We start from the raw sequence: 8230 nt of genomic DNA, 5'->3' as shown, positions 1-8230 counted from the left end.
TTTAGTGAAAAAGTGAACCTGAAACAAAGGAGTGCTACTTCTCCATGGCTATATAATACCTTTTGGAGGAAGCGACGAGGAGAGTCAGCGAAAGGTACTAGATGTGCAAAGTTAAGAGATAAGAAAATGGGTTGTGGATGGAATGTGGAGGGGCTGGTGTTTCCGGATGATACACTGATTGGGAACGGTGAAGGTTAACTGCATAAATCAGCGAAGGTGCTTGCAAAAGGAGAAAGACGGAAAGTTAATATGAGTAAGAGTAAGGCTATGAGGGTGAATACATTCTTGGAAAATGGAGCAATGAATGTTAATGTGGATGGCGGAAGAGAGGATGCACTTGTTCGTTTACTTGTTTTGGGATAAAATCTAACTACAATGGTAGGCTGAGAGAATACGAGAATCACAAACAAGATGCAGAATGGAAGCTAGTGGGGTGTATGTAAAAGATATGGAGAAGAGGAATATATACGGATTCTAAGGTAGGCATGCATGAAAGAATTGCAAATCCAACTTGCCTTTATGGAAGTAAATCAAAATCAGAAATGTTGAGTTAAAACGTTTTTGTAGTGTATGTGGAGCGAAAAATATAGAGATACTAATACGGTATAGTAAAATGGTAAAAGGGGATGAAATGATGGATTAGAATTTCGATTGTTTTTTCATGTGAAGAAAATGGAAGAAGATACGCCAGTAAAAATAGATATAAGGGATATACCTACAAGATCCTGAGTAACTGAACTATTACAGGAAGAGAGAGTCGAAGGTCAATGGAAGTTATTGTAAAGGACGTAACAAACGATGCTGATGGAACTTCTAGGTACATAAATGATTAATGTTGAAGGAATCTTTATGATTCGGATGTTCGTCCTTTATACATACATACATACATGCATACATACACACAGACACACACATACACACATATACATATATATATATATATATATATATATATATATATATATGTATATTTATACATATTCACTGTGAATATATACATATATATATGTATATATTCACATACATACATATATATATATATATATATATATATATATATATATATATATATATATATATATATATATATATATATATATATATATATAATGTATATATGCTGTAATGTAATTGAAAGAAAATTTCAATTACATTTCACCAGGAAATATTTCTGCTTCCGAGTGTTTCACATAATAACACTATATTCAATTCAGAGCTGCTACGAATTCAAAGTTCCCGAAAAGCTACATTGAAGTAACTACTTAGTTAATATAGTATGACAAAAAAGGGCAATCAACGGAGATAATCACCAACAAATAGTCCCAGAAATTCATCAAGCCAATGTTGATCACTGCAACCAGCATCATAGGCTGCTCCAAGGGGCACGAATCAGAGCTGGTACAAGGCCACCTTACTATGACAACAACAGTTTGTTTTTCTTAGTTTGGCGTCGACACATCAGGAAGAATCACGTCAACATATGTCACCCTTATGCAATCTATATTAGATTTCACCTGACACAAACAACTGGTATTAGCAATGTCAGGTTTCGCTAAGTGGAAGACTGGTCTAAGCTGTTATTTTTCTCATCATTTTAACTAGGTTACGTTTTTGTTCCTCGTGTTGGTGGGTCAGAGTTAACCAAATTTGAATAATAGGGCTTAGTCAGTCCTTATCTTAATAACACAGACAAACTTTGTATACGATTTTACGCGTGCGCACATGTAAGTACTTCCTGGTAGCATGAGTATTTTATATATATATATATAATAGAAATATATATATATATATAACAGAAATATACATATATATATATATATATATATATATATATATATATATATATATATATATATATATATATATATATATATATATAGTAATGAGTGTTTGTAAGTATATGGTATTTTAAGATTTTATATCGTCTGATAAGAATGTAAAATCAAGAAAATCAAATCCTATTTTCGAGCAAGACATTTTCGTGCCGTACTTTTTCACTTGCTACAAAACATCAAATGCAAAAAAAAAAAAAAAAAAAAAAAAAAAAAAAAGTGGGGCGGCGACGGGGAACGAGTGAATATTATAATACGATATCAGTGTGTGCGGTGCATTCTTGGCACGAATTCTGAATAGATGAATAGATGAGAGTTGAAACTGTTTCCTCGATCTACTTGGAAAAACACTGCACTGTTGAACTGTTCGAAATGAAAGGATCACTGGCACTGAAACAAGGGAGGCAGTTCCAAACACAAACTGTCTGAAAAGTATACAAGGCAATCTTCATTCTCACTGATATCTCTAAGCTAAGGAGTCGGTTCCCTTGATGCATCTTCTCCAGCTATTTCTATCAAAAGCATCTATCTCCTTCTGCTAAACCTTCCTTCTTTAAATTCTCCCTAACTTCATCACTCCATCTTATCCTCTGCCTCTCCCTCTCGACCTTCTACTCCAACAAGTTCCATCCAAGCCCTCTTCACTTCCCCTTCCTCACTCATAAGAGTGAAATGCACTATGCAGGTGCACTAAGGATTCATAATCAGTTGCTAGTGAACAAGAACTACTGTGCAAAGCTGGTGGCATGTATAAGATACGAAAAGACAATTTATAAAACCTTGCTTATGTAACAAATGACGACCGACATGTTCTGAAAAGGATGGTTGTGACTGATGTAAGGGAATCCGACAAGTGGAGGTTGGTCACATCGAATGAACATGATACAAGAGCCCTTACTTAACTTGAAAGGCATGGAATATCGAATCAGGAATCCGCCGATGAAGATACAATCACTGAAGGTGACTAAGAATGACGGAGAGGTCACTGATGATTGAAACTTGCGGCCGTGAGTGGCTCAAAACAAGGTGTTGTTTAAACCATCCAGTTTTCGAGTATTAATCATGAAAGAATAATGCAAAGTGGGGAAAACATGGATGAAAAATAATGCACCTCAAATGTGTTGCCACTAGGAACACCCCCCAAAACAAAAATAACCAGTCACTTCCCACTGAAGAATGCCGTTGAAATTTCTATTTTCAGAGCGCCATTTTTTTTTCTCTCCGCTGTTATATATAGCTCTGGTCAATTAGAATAATTGTATCTTGTTCAGGTAATTGCATATTCTTGTCAAGACCTTAAGTTAATTATAGCAACACATGATTCTGCACGGAAGGACCGATTCACTTTACGTTTCTGTGGTTCGTCTGCGGACAAGATAACGCAGATTGTGTTTTTGAAACTGATCTTTCTGCTTAATGGGGGCAAAGGCTGAGGTCACTGTGTACTTTTCGTGTACTTGTTGTTTTATGGATCCTGGTGAATTAGAAGTGGGTCATCCTAAACTTTTCGTGGTCTAGCTGACAATTTATCACCAAGCCACACTAGAACACGATTATCTCCAATAAGCAGGGACAATTGGAAAACCTTTCTGGTGAATTCAGATGAAGAGTTCGCCATAACAAATGACATGAAATATATGAAAACAAATGAGTGAGCTCTGTCACTTGTTACCTGAGCGACACTATACTGTCAAGATGTTAGAGTCACAGACTGACAAAGCCTGGACAAAATTCGGAAAAGACTGAAGTACCTCTGTAGTGATTACTAAAAATCATTCTCTAATCGTTTTTTCCTTTGACTTACAGTACTTCCCCCAACAAAACTGGATGACAAAAATCTGATGAAACTTCGTATCGTGGACTGTTTGACTTCCTTCAGGTAGATATCCGCGCAGACTTGACGGTCTGGTGCCAAGAAAATCATCTTAGGTCCACTCCATTTCAGAGATGGTCATTTTGGGTGGGCCAGTTTGTGAATGCTTTCCGCTAAAATTCATAAACATTTTGTCCATCCGTACTTCATACATGCAGCTAATTCTAACAAGACACAAAAACATACACACAGGGATCTTCACCAATCCAAATAGTCTATAACCCATGACTGAAATCATCTATAACCAATTACCGGTACATACTTCAGTGGCCATTTCTTCCCTGTTTTATCACTTGTCGCATTGGCAGTGTACTGATTTTTCTTGGATATTTACAACAGTTACATACATACATATATATACTGTATATGTATATGTATATATAATATATATATATACATACATACATATATATATAAATATATATATATATATATATATATATATATATATATATATATATATATATATATATATATATATATATATATAAATATATATATATATATATATATATATATATATATATATATATATATATAAATATATATATATATATATATATATATATATATATATATATATATATATATATATATATATATAATGTACTGTTCATGCTCAAAAGCATCTAGAGAGAGAGAGAGAGAGAGAGAGAGAGAGAGAGAGAGAGAGAGAGAGAGAGAGAGAGAGAGAGAGAGAGTTACCAAAAATATATAAGTGCAAGGTTATGCCTACTTTTTATGTGTTAAAATCGTCTTAAACATACATGAAAAGTAATGCTTCTTTTCACAAGAGACTAATGCAAATAACAGTGGTACTCTGTCGAGCTACCATACATTTCTGAGACATGTTTTGCACAGAACTTGGCACTGAGGCGCTGAAATAATAATAATAATAATAATAATAATAATAATAATAATAATAATAATAATAATAATAATTAGTATTATTATTGTTATTTTTAATATTAATCGAAAAAATCATTTTTACTTTGCTGCTTTCTCACGCACAACACCTCACAAAACATTCCTCCTCCTCCTCCTTTCTGTCTGTCTGTCTGTCTGTCTCTCTCATTTACGAAGCTCGAACAATGGCAATTTTTACGACGAGGGCGTCTTCTTTATTCCCGCCAATAATTGCCGTCATTTGGAGCATACAGCGCCATCTATTGAGCGTTTATGTTTTCGTAATGGCGAAGAGCACTTTTATTGACGGAGAGTTTCCTCTCGTACCTATTCCGCAATAATTGAAGATCTTTGCCCATCCGCTCCTTTCGGTGTTTACTTCCTCCTCGTAAGTGTCGATGCGTGGTTACCCTTCGAGTAATACTCGAGGGAATAATTGCGCACTTGTGGGGTACATTCATAAACACGCAAACGCATTAGAGAAATATGACTATAATTTATATATATATATATATATATATATATATATATATATATATATATATATAAATGTATGATATATATTTACATATATATGTATACACATTTATATATACACATATTTATATACACACATATATACAATGTACATATACACAGATATATAAATATATTGTTAATTAATGAGATTATACTCCTGATCGTTTATTCTTTATCAGTAATCCATTTTCTCTTTACTAACTTCCTAAGCGGCTTGTAATAGTTTCGAAGTATTTGAAACTTAATAAGAATTTTGCTAGAAGTTCACATGCCCCTGGAACCAAAAATGAAAATAGTGAAATGGCATTATTACTTGATTGGTTACTCAAGCAATAAAAGCAAAAGTGTATATTTTACACTGATTTGGATGTTGGGCATAAGGTAATTAATAGAGAAAAGCTTATTATAAATTACTTACGTTAATATAACTCAGATTGGAGGTAAACGCCTTAATGACCAGAAAAAGTGGATGTGTTTCCTCTTGATTAAAAAAAAAAATTAAACTGCGTTTCTTCCCATATTTTTTATATTAATGATTCATTTCATCTCTCGCCTCTTGTTCATGACCCTAATCCTACCCTTTACTTTTATCTATTTGTTACAAAAGAAGTGTTCTCTCTCTCTTTCTCTCTCTCTCTCTCTATCTTCTTTTCCATTCTTTATCTCACTTCTTTCGTCCTTCTCAGGCTCGATGATTTTTTAAATCTAGAATAATAAATAACAATTTTCTCTTTCTTTCTCTCACCCGACAAACGTTTCTTTCTTTCTGCCAAACTATCGTTTCCCATCACGACCTTTCTCTGTGTGTCTCTCTCTCTTTTCTTTTCCATTCTTTATCTCACTTCTTTCGTCCTTCTTAGGCTCGATGATTTTTTAATCTAGAATAATAAATAACAATTTTATCTTCCTCTCTCTCACTCGATAAACTTGCCTTTCTAACTGCCAAACTATCACTTCTCATCAAGCCCTTTCTCTTCCCACCCCGCTTTCTCTCTCTTTCTCTCAGTAGTCTTGAAACTCCTCTCTTCCTCCATATTTTAAATCATCCCCTATCTACCATAGACACGTCGCAATCATGTTCACCTTTCTCTCTGTCATTCTCCCTCTCTTTCTCCTCTTCTTCCTTCTTCAATCTCTTCCCCACTTACTCTTCTTCTCCGTTTCTCTCTCTTCCTTCCCTCCCTCATTCTCTCTAAACACGTAATCAGTCCGAAAGGCCGTCGCGTCTCGAGGCAGGTCAGGTATATCAGGCCGAAGTCATTAACACCGATAAGCGTGGAAGAAGAGATTACGGAACCCCCTCGCTTTAATTAATCACTGTATAGCTAATATGAGAGCTCTCTACCTCGTTTCCATTCACCCAGATCTCCACGGGGGCGGGGAGGTGGGGTGGAGGAGGGAGACTGGCATACGCATTGGCATTAACAGAGGGATGTGGCTATGGTGGAGGAGTGGTGAGGGGAAGGCGTAAATGGCTGGTGGGGGGGGGGGGGAGGAATGCCTGGGGAGGACAGGGGAGGGGGTTGAGGTGGCATAGGCCAGGGCATGATAGGATCGGTAGGTGGCTAAGGGGTAAAAACGCAGTCCCATTATCACCATCATCATCATCATCATCATCATCATCAACACCATGAATCTGCAAGAGATGGTTTGCTATGGTGAGGTGAATGGACTCGTTGCAACATGGGAGAATCTCATGATGATGATGATGATGATGATGATGATGATAGTAGATTTATGATGGTGACAACGATATACAGATGACGACTAAAGTGATGAGGACAGTTTGAGAATTTATTATGATAATAACGATAGTGATGTAGAATTAAATCATTTATGATGATGATGATGATGATATTACTTAAATTCCAATAACAGAGAGGAACCCGCCATAAAATGACGAAATAACCCTTACCCTAATTTCTCGTTTTGGGTAAAATCTTATCTTTCCCAATGCAAATCGTGTGGTTTATATACCATCATTATTACACAAAACCTGACCTAATTTGACCGAATGTGGGAAATTTACTAGACGAACATTACACTAAAAAAATCCGGGTATTGAAATTCAATTCTCCAAGTCAGTTTGTTGAATTAAATCATCTTTCACCTGCTTTTGCCCATTTCTGAGGACTGTCAAGCTTCTCTGGGGTCCATTACTTTCCTAAAAACCCTGGTTAGTCTTTCATACGGAAATATTTGCCTTAGTTTTTTTTTAGGTATTTAATTAACTTGAAATACTGGAAGAATATTCTTGCATAAAAAAATGGGTATCTTAATTCAGAATTACATATAATTTATAATGGAATTTTATACCAAGACGTATGTAATGAATAGGTTCTGTAGTTAAATGTTAATAAAAACAAATAAATTATTTATACGTTCTACTTTCGTGCAGTGGTACTTTTCATTATTAATATAACAGTTTTTAGTTAAACAAATTGAAAAACTAATTTAATTTTCTATGATGAAGTGGCGGGAAATTTGCAATTCTTCCCTAAACTAGTCACACACCATAAAGAATCTCACAAAAAATAAGGAAAACATGAAGTCACGCACCTAAAGCTTCGGTTTATCCTACAAATAAACTGTTTTATGAGTAATATTATGCTACCTTTACGTCACGTAAGGATGCCATTGTACAATGAACAAGTAAATGTATGAACACGCTCATAAATCCGGCGAGAAAGAACAAATGCATTCATTTATATATAAGGTATACGTATATGCATAAAACTTACAGGAACAAGTGTACGCATCGAATGTATACAAAGAATTTGTACTTTATATTATAAAAAAATCGGATTAGAACGCTAGCATTATAAACAAGCGATGTGAGAGCGGATCTCTCTACGATCAATTTATAAGGACAAGCGCATGCAGGCGAGGAGGTACAATAATCGAACGAGCGTGCGTGCGAGCGCATAACTTTCCAATTTACGTTCTGGTTTCGCCTCTTAGCCGGACCTCGTCACATTAATTAAGGAATAAACAAAACCGCAAATGTATAATTTAACAAGGCACCTAATTATGAAGAGTCGAGAGCCAAGCCTTAGCAACCGGATAGGTTCTAATTATCCAACACCTGTTTTACTACTTC

The sequence above is a fragment of the Macrobrachium rosenbergii genome, chromosome 19, assembly GCF_040412425.1.
Source record: "Macrobrachium rosenbergii isolate ZJJX-2024 chromosome 19, ASM4041242v1, whole genome shotgun sequence".
NCBI lineage: Eukaryota > Metazoa > Arthropoda > Malacostraca > Decapoda > Palaemonidae > Macrobrachium > Macrobrachium rosenbergii.
The sequence above is the reverse complement of the archived record's forward strand: the minus strand, read 5'-3'. Positions refer to the sequence as shown.